The sequence below is a fragment of the Cervus elaphus genome, chromosome 2, assembly GCF_910594005.1.
Source record: "Cervus elaphus chromosome 2, mCerEla1.1, whole genome shotgun sequence".
NCBI classification, from domain to species: domain Eukaryota; kingdom Metazoa; phylum Chordata; class Mammalia; order Artiodactyla; family Cervidae; genus Cervus; species Cervus elaphus.
The window spans coordinates 11789437-11808071 of NC_057816.1; the positions used below are offsets into that span (position 1 = coordinate 11789437).

At 44.2% G+C, this 18635-nt stretch overlaps 1 pseudogene; it reads left to right on the plus strand.

The window, feature by feature from the left end:
• The first annotated feature begins 2917 nt into the window (after window positions 1-2917).
• Window positions 2918-11740, plus strand: LOC122704762 (annotated as a pseudogene).
• The last annotated feature ends 6895 nt before the right edge of the window (window positions 11741-18635 follow it).

Genomic DNA, 18635 nt, shown 5'->3' on the forward strand with positions numbered 1-18635 from the left:
TGGTGCTGATGAAAATGGTCAACCACTTGTAAAACAATGAAACTAGAACACCTTCTAACACCATACAGAAAAATAAATTTCAAATGTTTTAAAGATCAAAATATATGATGAGAAACTATAAAACTCCTAGAGGAGAACATAGGCAAAACACTATCCCACAGAAATCACAGCAGGATCCTCTTTGACCAACCTCCCAGAATATTGGAAATAAAAGCAAAAATAAACAAATGGGACCTAATTAAACTTAAAAGCTTTTGCACAACAAAGGAAACTATACACAAGGTGAAAGGACAGCCTCCAGATGAGAGAAAATAATAGCAAACGAAGCAACAGACAAAGGATTAATCTCAAAAATATACAAGCAATCCTGTAGCTCAATTCCAGAAAAATAAATGACCCAATCAAAGAATGGGCCAAAGGACTAAACAGACATTTCTCCAAGGAAGACATACATATGGCCAAGAAACACATGAAAAGATGCTCAACATCACTCATTATCAGAGAAATGCAAATAAAATCCACAATGAGGTACCATTACACGCCAGTCAGGATGGCTGCTATCCAAAAGTCTACAAGCAATAAATGCTGGAGAGGGTGTGGAGAAAACGGAACCCTCTTACACTGTTGGTGGGAATGCAAACTAGTACAGCCACTCTGGAGAACAGTGTGGAGATGCCTTAAAGAACTGGAAATAGAACTGTCATATGATGCAGCAATTCCACTCCTGGGCATACACACCAAAGAAACCAGATCTGAAAGAGACACATGCACCCCAGTGTTCACCACAGCACTGTTAATAATTGCCAGGACATGGAAGCAACCTAGATGCCCATCAGCAGATGAATGGATAAGGAAGCTATGGCATATATACACTATGGAATATTCTCAGCCATTAAAAAGAATTCATTTGAATCAGTTCTAATGAGATGGATGAAACTGTAACTTATTATACACAGCGATGTAAGCCAGAAAGATAAACACCAATACAGTATACTAATGCATATCTATGGAATTTTAAAAGATGGTAATGATAACCCTATATGCAATACAGAAAAAGAGACACAGATGCATAGAACAGACTTTTGGACTCTGTGGCAGAAGGCGAGGGTGGGATATTCTGAAAGAATAGCATTGAAACAAGTATACTATCAAGGGTGAAACAGATCACCAGCCCAGGTTGGATGCATGAGACAAGTGCTCAGGATTGGTGCACTGGGAAGACCCAGAGGGATGGGATGGAGAGGGAGGTGGGAGGGGCGATCAGGATGGGGAGCACATGTAAATCCATGGCTGATTCATGTCAATGTATGGCAATAACCACTACAATATTGTAAAGTAATTAGCTTCCAACTAATCAAAATAAATGAAAAAAAAAAAAAAAAAGTCTTCTCCAAGGCCATAGTTCAAAAGGCATTCATGTGTGTCATTTGTCAGTGATGTCATATTCCCCCTGTTGGAATTTAACCACCAAAACTGAATTTAAACAACATGCAAAAATGAGGATCAAGACACAGTGACCCAGCTACATACACCTGGTGACAGGAGAGGCTCCTGTTGTATTCAAGGGACAGGCCTGAATAGATCTCATGCTGAATAGGCCCTGGGAGTCCTGGATGAGTCATTAAACACGATTGTCCTTACTTTGGCTGCCACAGCTGTTTTGTCTTCTTTCATTAGGAAGACCTTTCAAAATTATTTCTTTATATGTTTGCTTTGGCAGACAAAATGTTTCGTGGTATAGACCCTCTGGGAGAAATTATATCAGAAATATATACATTTATCTTCAGCAGATAAATTTTTTGGTTTGTATGTCCCCAATGATCTTTCTTTATAAATATAAAGGAAACAGATATGTTCAGTATGCATTCAGTCTCTTTGTAAAGCAACCACCTTGAATTAATACCCTGTCTGTCCCCACTGCACTCCCAAGTCTAGGCTAGAAACAAAAACCTGCAGAGAGTAAAGACTGATTCCAGCACATCATTGTGGAGATTTCATTCCCACTGTTTTTTTGGGAAAAAAAAGTTGCTAATGTTAGAATCAGTAGATGACACATAAATATCCAAACTTCTGATTCTCTTGAAAATATGGCCAACTGGCCTGCTTTCCAGCATGGCTGAAGTGGAGGAAAGGCTATTCCCATGGGTCTGGGTCCAGCATGGCCACCTAGTCCTGCTATCTTTCTCTTGCCTCCTGGGTCCATGAGTTTGTTTTACCTAGACTGCTGGCTCTCTTAAGATGAAGACTACTTTTGTCTTGATCCATTTTGACTTTGAAGCCTTTAACCCAGAACCCAGCACACAGTTCTTCCTTGTATGTTTGTTGGATGATATAATATATCTTGTGGTTGAATATGACGTTTTTTCCAACACTGAAACACATGCAATTGAACTACTGCTCTACCCTAAACTTTGATGCAGACTGACATCACAGGTGCCCCTGATCTCTGCCATTACACCCACTACCTAAGTCCAGTTGTATGTCTCTGGGCTTTCCCTGAAGTCTTCAGTTTGCCATTTGACAACCTATCCTCCTAGCGATCTCCTCTCCAACGAAGACAGCAATGGATATCTCATGAAGTGGCTAGGAAGATGACATGAAACTATGAATGTCGAGTATGGCCACTAGTTACCATTTTCATGATGTTCTTAGCAGTTATTTCTAAAAGTAGGCAAGGTTCTCCATCTCCTTAGATGTCCACACAGATCAGTTAGATATTCCAGCCAAGCTTCAAGGAAGAGATTACAGTTCAAAGGTCTGTATTCTGAGAAGCTTCAAAGTCCACTCACCGAGGACACTGATGAAGGTAAGGATTTTATTGAAAGCTTTGTGTTTTTATCAGATCTATTAGTGGCATAAAGGGGAAAACTAGGGTAGGTCGGAGCACATATAATTAGGGGCTCCCAGTCACCACCACATGCTAAGAACCCGAACTTCCCTGAGTACTTGGAGGCAGGATAGAAGAATGAAGTGGCTTGTGCTCCTTAGGCTGGTAGCCTTCTCAGAGTGCATAGTCAAGTAAGTATAGGGACTGTAAGCTGCATCATCTTCCTTTCTCAGATTTTTCTTTTCACCTGATTATTCTTCCACCCATCAGGTTTAGATGGGAGTGAATATTTCCCTGACAGTCTTGAAATTCAACCCTTACTTATTGATAAGTACCTTATTTTAGGAACTGTGGATCCCAAGGTTCTTGGTGTGGATTTGCATGGTTGCACAACTCTCGGGGTCCAATGATGACCTATTGAAAATGCAACTCCTTACAACTGTTCAGTGCACAGTCTATGCAGATGTCTTGTGGAATAGCACTTTTCTACCTTTTATTCAACATGTCCTCTTTGTTCCTTGTCTACTTCAGTGTGTACATGTCTATGTCTGCATCTGTGTATCACTATCATTTACCTCTCCATCTCCTTGGAAGTCTCTGTGAGTGTATTTCTCTCTGTGCTTTTCTCTTTTAATTTTTCATTTGACTCATCCTTCCTTCTTGAGCCTCTGACTTTCCCTTACTTGTTCCCTATCTCCTGGATTCTTCTTTCAAATCCCTCTTCTCTTTCAACTTGGAGAAAGATACACCTACAGATTTATATCTGACAAGCAGTGTGACCACAGCCAACTCAGCAACCTCTTGCATTTCAAATTGCTCCCTTGTAAAAGAGCATAAGAGTCCCCCCCCCCCACCTCCTTCTTTGAGGTTCTATGAGAAGGATGCAGTGAGATGGCAACAGCAATGCTAATATCTGTCAATGTAGAGACTTCCTATTTATCAGGTACCTTATATCCATCACTTCACTTATCCCCAAGACATTCTATTTGCAGGGTTTGTATTGTTATATTCCACCATTTTACCGAGGGGGAGACTGAGACACCACATGATCATATGGCTTATCCCTGATTGCAGAAAAGAACCTGTAATCAAACCTATGTATTTGCCATGGTATATGCATAAAATTCTGATAATAATGTGCCTCATAAAAATGATTAGAAAATACACAGGGCCATTACAATGACAGTTTTACCTGAACACGGACAGCTAATTGTTGCTTCTTCTTTGTTTTCTTTGGCAAATGCTCAGTACAGAATACCTCTAATGACAGTGCAGATCATGAGAAAAACCCGCAGTGAAAAACACACGCTGAACAATTTCCTGAAGGAACAAGCTTACAGACTGTACCGGACTTCTTCTCCTGGCTCAAATATGGCTACTCACCCCCTGAGAAACATCCAGGATGTGAGTATTTTGGGAGGATGGTGCTCAACAGCCCACCTGGTGATCTAGCCTAGCACCACGGCTCATCTGGAGGTGCCAGGGGGGATTTTGGAGTTGAGGTTCCTTCAGGAGGCAGAAACACTGGAAATCAGGGACCCCACCCAGAGGAGAACACACTCTCATCCTCAACTGTTGGTCTTTGTGACTGGGCCTGGCCATTACCATGGGGCAGGTAAATATCCTTTTCTGTGTCATAGATGTGTCATTAGTTTGAGGGAGATTGTTCCTTCTGAAATAAGTGAGTCAGTCAGTTACAGATGAAGAGTGAACCGTCACTGAACACATTGTAGAACCAATGGCAAAGCAATTGTGAATCCCCAGGCAGAAGAGTTCATTTTACACAGAAGCAGGAATCACAGCCATAAAAAGTTACTGAAACCTGTATTCCGTGTAAGGCCTAAGTATCTAACACTGTGGTTACTGGTTTTCATTTAGAAATAGGGCTTATTTTGTCTTTAAGAATGCTCATGCTGGCCTGAGAGACAGGTATATTAGTAAATAGATGTCAAATGAAAGGGTCACCTGTGTGGTGTTGATTGGATGTGGTCTGAGTTTAGAGGGAGTGGCTGAGGTTGATCAAGAAGGACCTCCTGGAGAAGGGGGTGCTAAGGTTGGGTTTGAAAAGACTACAGAGCTTCTCAAATGAAGGCACTAGGACTTCCCTGGGTGTCTAGTGGTCCTGGGATTCCAGTGGTTATGCCTCTGCACTTCCAGTGCAGGAGGTAACACTTCACCGCCTGGTCATAGATTCAATATCCTGCATACCATATAGCACAGGAAAAATATATCAAATGCAGGCACCTCTGTGATCCAAGTCAGTGAGCTGTACAGTGGTTAGAAAGTGATCTCAAGAGATATGTGACATCCAGAGGGAGGCATGTGTGTCGGAATAGAGGGTAGCCAGCTCTGCACTAACCTACTACCTCTTTTTCCCTGTAGAAGCTCGACGTGGGTAACATCACCTTTAGAACACCCCCTCAGGAATTCCAGGTTATCTTTGACAGAGGCTCATCTGACTTGTAGGTGCCCTCCATCTTTTGCACCAGCCCAACCTGTTGTGAGTACAGACACCCCATATTCAGACCATCTTTCACTTGCTCTGCAACCCTGTTTTGCATCCTTGGACCTGATGACACTTATCTCTTGTGTCTGCAGCCTCACACGTTATATTCAGACATCTTGAGTCTTCCACCTTCCAGCCTATCAGAAAGACCTTCAGCATCTAATACGGTTCTGGGAGGATGAAGGGAGTTGTTGCTCATGATAGTTCGGGTAACAGTGTAACAAAGGCTGAGTCAGGACTGGCTGTGGGGTTACCACTGCTTGCAAAAAAGATGCAGAACCTTCTGGCAGGACCCTTCCTAGCCTAACTCCCATAGCTATTGACCATGTTACCCACAGTATCCTGTCCCTGGGGAGGCAGTGCCTGTGGCGACCCACGAGCACACAGATTAGCGAACCCAGAGAGTGGCTTGAGATGGGGACTTGAAGCTTCTCTGCCCATGAGCAGTTCAAGGTTCATTTTTCTGGGAGTGAGAAGAGGGGGAAAAACCACCCAATTTTATATTCACAGACTGTCCAGGCACTTTCAGGTGACACCTGGTTTGGTCCTGCAACAACCCCACACAGCAGTTACTCTGGTTAGCTCATGTGACATATGAGGAAACTGAGCTGCTGACAGCTAGGGCCTTGCTGAGGGCACACATGTGGTAAACAATGGAGATCGGCTGGCTTTTCAGGACTGAATTTGCTGTGGGGTGTTTGGGGACAGGATAAAACTGATCTGGGGACCCTCCGGGCAGTCAAGGGCTTCAGGTATCCAGACTGGGAAACTGGAGGCCTGAGAAGTTACGGGGCCTGATAAATGAGTTCTCACTCTAGGGGGCTTTTGAGAGTCCAACAAAACTTATGGCCTGCCTCCCCCAAATTACTTGAGTAGTTCCCCCCTTTCTCTTTCTCTCTCATACACACTCACACAAAGACACACATATCCCCCAGAGTGAATCCCCAGGCAGTATTTCACAGATCCCTGCAAGTAAGATCATGTTTTCGGCTTCTGTCTTCCTGGACAGATGCAGAATCCACAGTACCTTACAGAGAATGCAGTCCATTCCTGTCATTAGGTCACAGTGATGCCAAAGAGAGGCCTACCTTGCTATCGGTGCATTTTGTCCACAAGGGGGCACCGATGGGTCCTGGCCTGATTGTTGGTTGCCCCACCTGTACAGAAGCCACGAGGCCAATTTGACTCACTCAAGTGGTGTCTTTCAGAGAGGCAGATGTTTTAAAATTCATAGCCTCTCTCAAATGGAACCCAAATTCCCCTCCCAGCTTGGTCTAACCGTCTGAGGTCCACTGAAGCCACAGCCCAGCCTCAATTCTTCTCTGTGGATCTAATGGCAATGCCTTCCATCCAAGTCCTAGCCCCACTTCACATATCTGTAAGTGGGATCACTCTTCTCTCCCACAGATTGGGGACCTTGTAAGTACTGACCAGCAATTTGGTCTAAGCATGGAGCAATCCGGGTTTGAGGGATGGCCTTTTGATGGCATCTTAGGCTTGGGCTACCCCAATTTATCTTTCACTGGAGGCATCCCCATCTTTGACAACCTGAAGAATCAAGGTGCCATTTCTGAGCCTGTTTTTGCCTTCTACCTGAGCAAGTAAGTCTGAGATGGACAATCCGTTTCTCCAAATGAGCTGTAAGTTGCTTTCAGTTGTAGGAAATTTATAGAACACTTGATAAAGAAGTATCCTGAGAGATAATTTAATCCAAGATAACTACGGCCCCAGGGCCCTACATGGCTTCAACACTTGCTTTATAAATAACGTTTTATTGGAACACAACCCTGCTCCTGGGCTCAAGATCAGTAACTTGGTCTGGGGGGGCGGTGAGTGAGGAGGAAGACTAATGGAAGGCAACAGGAAACAAACTGAAGGAAAATGCATTAGGATTTGCTTATGAATTTGATAAGGAAGGAGAAGGATGGTGGATACATTTCCTTCCTCATTAGCATTTCATTGGTAACCCAGGACCAGCTACCCAATTTGCAAAACCAGTGAAAAACAAAAGTGTGGGACACAAAAGAAAAGTGTGGGAGCCCTTGTTCATGAAATATTAGGCATTTCAAGACAGGGAGAGCAGATGTGTGGTCTCTTCTGAATGTGGGTCTCTTTGGACAATAGAGGTCACAGGCCTTTGGAGCCAACTCTGGATGACCTGATCCCACACCCTTAGCTCTCCCAGGCCTTGATTTTCCTGAAAAATGACGAAGTGGACAAGGGGAGAGCCAAAATACTTCAGCACCCTGTCCTCTGAGGGTGTCTGAGCACTCAGGTCACAGGAGGTCCAGGGCATCTTCAGAAGATATAATGGGTGGAGACCAGCCAGGTGACTCAGCTTCTACCCTTCTCTATGCCACTCATTAGCCAGTAACTGACCTTAGTCTGGTTCTCTATTGCTCCTAGCCTTGATTTCTGCATCTGTAGATAAGGACCTTATTAGGACCTTGATGGGTGATGAAGCAAAGCTCTCAGACAGTGCTGTTGTTACCATCCTCCAAGGATCCCCCAGCTGTCTTCTCTCTACAGAAGCAAGCCGGAGGGCAGTGTGGTGATGTTTGGTGGGGTGGGCTACCGCTACTGCCAGGGAGCACTCAACTGGATAATGTTGATATAAGTGGGCGACTGGCGTGTCCACATGGACCGGTAGGCCTCTCCCTCTGAGGATCAGCCCAAGGCATGCTCCACATCTGTAAATGGACACAGGCAGACACACAGAAATGGATTCTCAGACAAATAGTCACACTAACATATACACCATCCACAATGACACAGACAGACACACAGACACATGGAAACACACAAGCAGACATATATAAACATACACAGAGGCACATATAAACATGCATAGCTAGTCAGAAACACAGAAGCACACACAGAGACACATACAAACACACATACAAAGAGACACACAAGCATATAGATACACAAACAGCCCATGGGTTCATAATCCACAGGCCTCCTGACCAGGGCTCTGACCAGGGTTCTCACAGGGTCCAGAGAGGTCTCTGCAGCTGGGAGAGGGCTGCACCTGCTGCCCTGTGAGGCAGAGGGCATGGTCAGAGGATTCAACAGTGTGGTGAACATGATCAGGGGGGACTTCACCAGCCTGGACAGCGTTATAAGATGACCAACTGTCCAGGGCTACCTGGGACCAAGCAAGTTCTCAGTACAGATAAATGTCAGTTTACAAACAGGGAAAGTCCTGAGCAAATGGGGAAAACTGGTCTCCTTATGGAGAAGTTACCCAGCAGTGGAGAGAGGTTGGCTGCAGTCTTAAGACGTGAAAGCAACTAATAAAAAAGACACCCCATGTACCTGGGCATACAGTAGGGCAGGGGCTATAACAGAAAATCATGAATGGGGACCCAGGAGCGACCTGAGGACAAGAGGCAATAATTGATAGGATTCTGTGTGATACCCTCAGACAAAAGCTGACCTGTCCTTTGGAGTTTCTGTGGGCTAGTGATGTATTTCCTGGCCAGGCTCTCAGAGTCTGAGCTGGTTGTAGGCGCAGTGATGGGAGACACCCTCTCTCACAGGAGCCCCTCTCTCCCAGCACTATGAGAATGTGCTGTCCTTGTGAATCTCCATCTTCACCCTGTGGTTGACCAGTAATTTGTTCCCCACCAGATACAGCTCTCTGGATGTTTCTCATTCATTATTTTCACAATCTTCATTCACTCGTTCAACAGACAAGCATTGTGCATCTACTGTGTGCCAGGCACTTTAGGGAGGCAATGAGAATAGAACTCACCCTCACATCTAAGAAGGCAGATGCACAGAAATGACACACACATAGTGAATTGTGACTTTGGTACATGCTAGACGTGAGGAAGGGTCTACAGAAAGTGACCAAGACAAGAGACTGATAAACCGGGGGAAAAGACTTCCCTGAGTCCATGACAAGTAAGCTGGAATCTGTAAGATGAGAAGAAATTTTCTAGTCAAAAGGGAGGGGACTCTTCTAGGAAGGAAAAGCAGCTTGTGTCAAGGCACAAAAGATCCTGGTTTATTAAAGTACCACATTTAAGGATGTCAAGGTAGATGCCATGTCGAGAGCAAAGGAAAAGAGTTAGGGCAAGAGATGAAGGGTTGTTTAGGAGACAGTTGGGAAGTGGGTAGCTCTGGGGAGACTCAGAGTGACCTCGATGTGCACTTTGTCACACTGTCTCTTAGCATCTCCATGAAAAGACAGATTATTGCCTGTAATGGCAGCTGTGAGGCCCTTGTGGACACTTAGAGATCACTGATCCTTGGCCCAACAAGACTGGTCAATAACATCCAAAAGCTCATCGGCACCACACCACAGGGTTCCGAGGTGAAAGGTCATGCCCTAGCGTCACTCTCAGTCTCCACACACAACAAGGATCTCCAGGGCCAATCGCTCTCCCTCTCTCTCTAACAGCACTAAGTTTCATGTTTTATGGTCAATACCCAGCCCTGTATTTTCTTCACCATCAACTGCATCAAATACCCAGTGCCAGCTCGAGCCTACATCTTCAAGGTGAGGGGAGAACCCTGAGGGGTGGTTCTCAAATAGGAAATTGCAGGAACCCTTGGGCTGCTGCTGGAAGAAGGCCGCCCTCTGCAGGCCATCTCACACTATTGCAGATGCTGCTGAGCCCCTGAGCCCCTGTGGCTGGGCCAGAGCCTCCCACAACACCAACCACTTGAGAGTAAAGGCCCGTCTGGGACACTGATCATCCTGAAATAGATGTGGAGACACCACACCATGCTGGCATGGTGGGAGTCACAAGAAGAGGGGAACACTAAGGTCTTCAGTCCTCAAAGAGCTTCAATTCAACCTGAAACCTCAGATGCATGAACATGAAAGTCATCACTAGCAGTCCCTGAAATAGGTCACGTGACAAGGAGAATGGCTAGGGGCAGTCCCAGTGTGCTGTCCCACCACAGGGATTAACGCTCTCCCTCCCCTTCTAGCAGTTGTCCGGGTTTGGATGATAAATTACATGGTCAACATAGTTCTCAGATGCATTTCCCTCTTGCTCTGGCCAGGTGCCCCCTTTGTGAGTTGGGGTACCTGACCCCTCTGTTAGGGGTTTGGATGCTAAGGTGAATAAAGGGTGTGCTTTATTTATCTTTATATATTATTATGCTTTATTTATCTGCACAGTGACTGCTCAGACCCGGCACAGGGTGGAGGCTTCATGTCTGCTCCCTATGGGAGTTCAGAGCTGGCTGATGGGCTCAAAGAAGGCTTTGAGGAACAGAGGGAATTTCAGGAATTCTAAAACCACAAACTCATGGAGCCATATGGAGGGTTGCTTGGGTCTAGGCAACACTGCACTGGATTCCATGCAAATGGCATCCCAAGGTGCTCTGCATTGGGGCACTGGGGACTTACTAGGGGTGATGAGGGCTATGGGCTGACTGGTGGGGATGGGGAACCAGAGTAGTTACCCAACCAAGCCTGGATTGGCCAAAGAGGGTGAGTGTGGGCCGAAGGAGGCTTCCCAGATTTCCTGAGTTAAGTCTTCAAGAACATGTTGTGGGTGCTGCTATATTTAAGATGGATTAACCAACAATGAGTTACTGGGTAGCACAGGGAAATCGTCTCAGTTATATGACAGCCTGGATGGCAGGGGTATCTTTGGGACCAGGATACATAGATACATACAATTGAGTCCCTTTACTGTCCACCTGAAACTCAGAATATTGTTAATCAGCTATACTCCAATAAAAAATAGTTTTTTTTTATAAAGTACAGATTGTGGGGACGCTGGAGGAGGACCTGCATTCTCTGTAGAGAAAACATGGAGAAGGTGTCAGGAGGAAAGAAATAGGGAGTGAAGGGAACCAGGGGCCATGCTTGTTCTTTTTCAAAAATTGTATTGAAGTGTGGCTGATCTTCAGTGTCACCTTAAGTTCTGCTGCACACCAATGTGACTCAGTTATACACATAAAAAATATATATTATTTTCTTATTCTTTTTCATGTGATTTATCACTGGATATTGAATATAGTTCCTTACTCTCTACAGTAGGACTTTGTTTTTATCATTCCACAGTTTCCCCAACTTCCAGTCATCCACTCACCACACCCTTCCTCATGGCAGCCACATGCATGGGCCCTTTTTGGTTTTGGATGAACTCTCTCACATCCCCTGCTGCTCATAAAACCACTTGATACTTACCAAAAGAGGGAAATTAAACCAAGAATTGTGCTGGGTATGGATATTTGTGGGAGTCGCACATAAGGGCTCAGGCTGACTGGTGTGTGTATGTGACCCCCAGGATTCTAGAGGCCACTGCTATATCACCTTTAAAGAGAACACAGCGAGTGCATCTACAGAGACCTGGACCCTGGGTGACGTCTTCCTGAGGCAGTACTTCTCGGTTCATGATTGAGGAAATGACAGGATTGGCCTGGCACAGGCAGTGTAAATGCTTGAAATGGTTCAAGAATCAATACAGCCACTCCTAATACACACTCACTCACAGATAGGGCACTCCTGCCCACGATGCTGGTGAATTCTATTTGGTAGTCTGCACACCTTAGTCTCAGTAAAGAATGAAGGGTTTCACCATAATGGTGCTGAAACAAATGCGTGCCTCTGTTTTGTGTGGGACGTGTACAACGATCGGGAAGGATATAGCACAAAATCTGAATCAGAGTTGAGAGGAGCCCAACTCCAACTGGCTTCAAGGAAAGAGGAGACTCATTGGAATGATTCTGGGAATCCAAAACACAAGACTCAGAGCAAATACAAAGATCTCAGTGACTGGATCCAAGAAATTAGAAGTCATCAGTTCTCTCTTTCTCACCCTTGGTCTTTCCCTTCCCTCTTCTTTGATGGTCTTAGCCTGACAACTTTCTTCCTTAAGGATTCTACACCTAGTGCGGTAGTCCAAGCTTCCTGCCCTAGGGTTTTATGTCCCAAAGGCATCTCCTAGTAAGGAAAGAAGCATGAAGCCATTAGAGGTCAAGGGTGTTCTCTGAATGACCCATCTCAGATCACCTGTACAGCTCTAGGTCAACCATCCTGGCAGGGCTAAGGGGTCCTATGTTTGGCTTTACATGGTCATTGGCCCTGACCCAGCAGCACACATGATTGTCAGTTTCCTCCAGAACTACATGCCTGAAGCTGGGGAGAGGCAGCCCCAAGGATAGTGATTGTGGGATGGTCTAGGCCATGGAAGAGTTCATGATGACCCACCAACTCCACCACCTCCTCATTCAGAGGAATTCTAAGGGGTAATGAAATAGACTCTCTTCATCCCATCTCAGATGATCTTATCACTGGGCTTCTACTCCAGGAGATATTAGGTGAGGTACTTCATGCAGAGCTGGTTCACTTTTGTGACCACACCCCAGCCACCAGCTCTCTGCCACATATGCCTGCTCTGTCTTTTCCAGTCCTACTTGTTAAGTGATGGCCCCAGTGGATCTCCGAGCCATCCCCCTCCTCCAGGCCCCAAAATGCCCCTTCCTTGGCCTCCAATGCTGCTGGGGAGAATGCAACGCATGTATCAGGGGGCCCAGGGTACACAGAGCCTTCAGCCTTTCTGAGCTTCCTCCAGGGGTGGAGCTACAAGCTCTTTGCTTGGAGCTGCCATGGTTAGGCACTTTTGCAGTAGAAGCATCCGTTCTTTCCACGTGGAGACCCTCAGTAGATGCCTCAGCTGAGACAGCAGGGATCAGAGGTTGATTTCCTTTCAGATTGACTGGTTTGATCTCCTTGTTGTATAAGGGACTCTCAAGAATCTTCTCAAGCACCACAGTTCAAAAGCTCAGTTTTTTGCCATTCACCCTTTCTTATGGTCCAGATATCACATCTGTACATGATTACTGGAAAAATCATAGCTTTGACAATACAGACCTCTGTAGCAAAGCGAGTCGCTGGTTTTTAATGCACTGTCCAGGTTTTTCATAGCCTTTCTTCCTTCCAAGGAGCAAGTGTGTTTTAGTTTTTTGGGTGCAGTCAAAGTCCATAGTGATTTTGGAGCCCAAGAAAGTAAAATCTGCCACTGTTTCCACTTTTCCCTCATCTATATGCTATGAAGTGGTGGGACTGGATGCCATGAATGTTGAGTATTTTTGGTGAATAGTTTTTTGAATGTTGAGTTTTAAGCCAGCTTCTTTTCATCTCCTGTGCTTATCAAGTGGCTCTTTCGTTCTTTGATTTCTACTATTAAGGTGGTGTCGTCTTCGTATCTGTGAATGTTGATATTTCTCCCAGCAGTCTTGATTCCATCTTGGGATTTATCCTGTCCAGCATATCTAATGATGCATCCTACATACAAGTTCAATAACCAGAGTGACAATGTATACCTTGTCATGCTCCTCTCCTAATTTTCAACCTTTCAGTTGTTCTGTGTCTGATTCTAAGTGCAGACTTTTCAGGAGACAGGTAAGGTGATCTGCTACTTCCATTCCCTTAAGAATTTTCCTCAATTTGTTGTGGTCCACATAATGAAAGGCTTTAGAATAGTCAGTGAAGCTGATGTAGATGGTTTTCTGAGATTCCATTGCTTTCTCTATGATCTAATGGATGTTGGCAATTTGATCTCTGGTTCCTCAAACCAGTCTGTACATCTGGAAGTTCTCAGTTCATCTACTGTTGAAGCTTAGCTTGAAGGATTTTGAGTATTACCTTGCTAGCAAGTGAGACGAGCACAATTGCATGATAGGCGGAACATTCTTTGAAATTACCTTTCTTTTGGATTGGAATGAAAAGTGACCATTTCCAGCTCTGTGGCCACTGCTGAGTTTTCCAAGTTTGCTGACATATTGAATGCAGCACTTTTACAGCCTCACTCTTTAGGATGTTTTAAACAGCTCACCTGGAATTCCATCACCTCCACTAGCTTTGCTTGTATTGACACTTCCTAATGTCCACTTGATTTTGTGCTCCAGTATATCTGGCTTTACATGAGTGACCCCAACATAATCTCTATCCAGGTATTATGACCATTTTTGTATAGTTCTGTGCATTCTTTCCACCTCTTCTTAATCTCCTCTGCTTCTGGTAGGTCTTAGACTTTTCTGTCCTTTATTGTGCCCATGTTTGCATGAAGTGTTCCTCTGGTATCTCCAACTTTCCTGAAGAGATCTATCCTCTTCACAAGTCTATTGTTTTCCTCTGTTCTTGCCCTTTACACTTATGAAGACCTACTTATCTCTCCTTGCTATTCTCTGGTAGTCTGCATTCCATTGCGTATATCTCTCACTTTCTCCCTTGATGTTCACGTCTCTTATTTTCTCAGCTGTTTCAAAGGGATCCGCAGGCAACCACTTTGCCTTCTCACATTTGTTTTTCTTGATGGTTTTGGTGACCACCACTCATACAGTGTTACAAGACTGCATGCATAGTTCTTCAGGCTATCAACTCTAATCCCTATAATCTACTCTTCATCTCTACTGTATAATCATAAGGGATTATTTTTAGCTTAATGGTCTAGTGGTTTTCCTTCCTTTCTTCAATTAAAGCCTAAATACTGATTGCTTCTGCCTAAGCAACAGGGCCAGATTACCACCCACAACTACCAGCAGGTATGGAGAAAAAACACACAATTTGAGGTCAGTTACCCTAGGTTTGTTCTTGGTGTTTCACCTGCTTAGCTATTTGACCTGATCAAGTCCCTTAACCTCAGTTTTCTCATCTGGAAAATGGGCACCATGATGATAATCCCCCCTTTTAGATTTCATGTGTGCCTGTAAAGATCAGGTAGCCCTGAGAGGGATTTCTGGATTCTTGGATCTGGTACAAATATGAATTATTCTGCCACCTGGGGAGAAGGAAATCATCTTTTTAGAGGTTATGGCTGCCATCCCCAAGACTAAATATTGATTCAAGGAAAATGACATCTTTTCTGAACCATGTCACAGAACTCTGACTGAGCCGATGCTTCTGTTTTCTGGGCTCCAACAAGGGCTGATGATTACTGGCTCAGATTGCTCCCTTCCTCAGCCTTACCAGTCAGCCTTTCCTTGCTAACTACTTCTAGCCTGAAATCACACTGCAAGGAGAGCTATAAGGATTTTTGTCTCTTGTCAGTTTCCCACATCTCCTGCATAGCAACAAGTAGCTGTTATGGCTACTGTTCATAGCTACAACTATGGCAACCTGCACAGTCCAATCTCAGTCTGTTAAATGAAACTATCCCCATATGGACCCTCATGTTTAAAATACCTACAGTGGCCTTAGAAACCTTCTTATGCCTGCTGTTTAATGAGGAAATTTGTGTGGACCTCATCTAGTTTTCTTTCCCAAGCATGATTCCAACCATTCAATGAAGTAACCAGACAGTTAAACATCTAACTACCCACAAAAATTGACAAAAGCAAACCACACATCGTACATTTCTCGCTTACCTCAAAACAATATTGAAGTGATCTGCCACAACAATCTGATACATTGGCGTCTACACTCCACTTGGGACATTTTTTCTGGATTCGTTTTCCACCTAGTGCAGAATGTCTACCATGAGACTGGCCCTCCAGCAGCTGGTCACCTGGTTTTTGCAGACTCGGTCCACTCCAGATCCCTTCCACATCCCTCTGTAAAATGTAGAGAACAAACCCAGTCAAAGTATCCACTCCTGCTGAAAACAGCTTTTGTTTTTATAGAAAGCAGTGTTTGGTAACACATTCAAAATCTTGTGCTCCTTGCCTTGGATTCAAGGACTTGTGCCAGAGAATGGGAAGCTTCCCCTTCCACCTATATCTTGCTCCACTCCCACCAGGGCCACAGGCTTCCCTGGACCCTGTGTCCTCATTGGTATTGTTCAGTTTCTAAGTCATGTATGACTCTTTGTGATTACATGTATGGCAGCAAAACAGGTTTCCCTGTCTTTCACTATTTCGCGGAGTTTCCTCATACTCATGTCCATTGAGTCGGTGATGCCATCTCACCATCTCATCCTTTTGACACCTCTCCTTCTGTCAACAATCTTTCCCAGCATCAGGGTCTCTTCCAATGAGCTGGCTCTTCACATCACGTGGCCTAAGTGTTGTAGCTGCATCTTCAGCATTGGTCTTTCCATTGAATATTGCTCAACCATTTCCAAAATGAATCTCATGTTTCCAATCACCAAACAATATTGAGCATTGATCAAGTTTAATAGTACAGTGATCTTGTCCTCTGGGAAATCCCAGCACTGCTGCCCTGCCATTCTCTTACCATTCTCTCCACCTGGCATAGAATTGCTTCCCTACAGCTTCTCGTGCTTGAAAAGGCCTGCCAACCCATCATTGTCAGCTGACCAGAAATTCTTCCTTCTTCCTTCCCCAAAGATGTCTGCCTGGTCCCTGATTATCCACTGTTCAGAGGGCTTGCTATATACTGCTAACTCCTTTCTATATCATGGGGTGCAGCACACCAGGCTTCCCTGTCCATCACCAACTTCCAGAGTTTGTTCAAACTCATGTTCATCAAGTCAGTGATGCCACCCAACAATTTCATCTTCTGTTTTCCCCTTTGCCTCCTGCCTTTAATATTTCCCAGCACTGGGGTATTTTCTAATAAGTCAGTTCTTCACATCAGGTGGCCAAAGTATTGGAGGTTCAGCTTCAGCATTGGTCCTTCCAATGAATATTCAGGACATATTTCCTTTATCGTGGACTGGTTGCATCTCCTTGCCATCCAAGGGACTCTCAAGAGTCTTGTCCAACACCACAGTTCAAAAGCATCAATTCTTTGGTGCTCAGCTTTCGCTATAGTCCAACTCTCACATCCAATCACAACTTCTGGCAAAACCACAGCTTGGACTATACAGACCTTTGCTGATAAAGTCTCTGCTTTTTAGTATGTTGTCTAGGTTTTTCATAGCTTTATCTCCCAAGGATCAGTGTCTCTTTATTTTTCCCACTGCAGTCACTATCTCCAGTGATTTTGGAGTCCAGCATAATAAAGCCCTTCAAAGTGTTCATTGTTTCTCCATGTATTTGCCATGAAGTAAAGGAACGGGATGCCATGATCTTCAATTTTTGATCTGTACATACCACATCAAGACCATCCCTAAGAAAACAAAATGCAAAAAGTTTGTCTGAGGATGCCTTAAAAATAACTTAGAAAAGAAGAAAAGCAAAAGGCAAAGGAGAAAAGAAAGGCATACCTATCTGGACGCAGAGTTCCAAAGAATAGCAAGGAGAGATTAAAAAAAAAAAAAAAAAAAAAAAAAGCCTTTCTAAGTGATCAGTGCAAAGAAATAGAGGAAAACAACAGAATGAGAAAGACCAGAGATCCCTTCAAGCAAAGTAGAGATAGGGAGGGAACATTTCATGCAAAGGTGGACACAATAAATGATAGAAATGATATGGACCTAACAGAATCAGAAGATATTAAGAAGAGGTTGAAAAAATACATAGAAGAACTGTATAAAAAATATTAATGACCCAGATAATCACAATGGTGTGATCACTCACCTAGAGCTAGATATCATGAGATGCAAATCATGTGGGCCTTCAGAAGTATCACTTGGAGCAAAGCTAGTGGAGGTGATGGAATTGCAGTAGAGCAATTTCAAATCCTAAACCATGATGCTGTTAAAGCACTGCACTCAATATGCCAGCAAATCTGGAAAACTCAGTAGTGGCCACAGGACTGGAAAGTTTGTTTGCATTCCAATCCCAAAGAAAGGTGATTTCAAAGAATGTTCAACTACCACACAGTTTCACTCATATCACCTGCTACCAAAGTATATTCTCCAAGCAAGTCTTCAAAAGTACATGAACTGTGAAATTCCCTATGTTCAAGCTGGATTTAGAAAAGGCAGAGGAACCAGAGATCAAATTGCCAACATCCATTGGATTATAGAAAAAGCAAGAGAACTCCAGAAAAAATAACTACTTCTGCTTCATTGACTATGCAAAAGCCTTTGACTGAGTGGATCACAACAAACTGTGCAAAAGTTACAGAGACTGGAGTACCAGACCATCTTATCTGCCTTCTGAGAAATCTGTATGCAGGTCGAGAAGCAACAGTTAGAACTCAACATGGAATGATGGACAGGTTCCAAATCAGGAAAGGAGTATGCCAGTGTTGTATATTGTCACCCTGATTACTTAACTTATATGCAGAATACATCATGAGAAATGCCCAACTGGATGAGGCACAAACTGCAATCAAGATTGCCGGGAGAAATATCAATAACCTCAGATATGCAGATGACACCAACCTCATGGTAGAAAGTGAAAAAGAGCTAAAAGGCCTCTTGATGAAAGTGAAAAGGAGAGTGAAACATCTGGCTTAAAGTCCACATTCAGAAAATGAAGGTCATGGCATTTGGTCCCATCACTTCATGGCAAAAATTGCAAAACAATGGAAACAGTGAGAGA